This window comes from Mastomys coucha, chromosome X, assembly GCF_008632895.1.
Source record: "Mastomys coucha isolate ucsf_1 chromosome X, UCSF_Mcou_1, whole genome shotgun sequence".
NCBI classification, from domain to species: Eukaryota; Metazoa; Chordata; class Mammalia; order Rodentia; family Muridae; genus Mastomys; species Mastomys coucha.
In genome coordinates, this window is record NC_045030.1 from 80,760,501 (window position 1) to 80,760,915 (window position 415).

General features: G+C 36.9%; 1 pseudogene; it reads left to right on the forward strand.

The window, feature by feature from the left end:
- The window catches only part of LOC116085871, a 26,475-nt pseudogene that overhangs the window by 362 nt on the left and 25,698 nt on the right, over positions 1-415 (forward strand).

Here is a 415-nt window from a genome sequence, read left to right on the forward strand (position 1 = left end):
CAGCTATCTGAGGGCAAAACATTTACCCTTAGATGGGGTGTTCTGCAGGGCTTGGGAGTATGGACGAGACATTTCCAAGTTACTAACTTGTCCAGTCTTAAAACACAGAGATCAAAATGACAATATACATAGATGCTACCAAGCTTTTGATGTCAAAATTATTAAAAATTAAAAAAGCTGTTGATCAATATGGGCCTAGCGCGCTGTTTACCCAAGCGTTAGTCGATAACATCATAAATTATAATCTAACACCTCAGGACTGGAAAACATTGTGCAGATCAGTACTGTCATCTGGAGATTATTTAATCTAAAATTCTAAATGGTGTGAACATAGTAAGAAAATTGCCTCTCAGCCATTCGGTGTTCATCAATTGAAAATTCTTTGTTTAGCTCTGTACCCCATTTTTAATAGGGT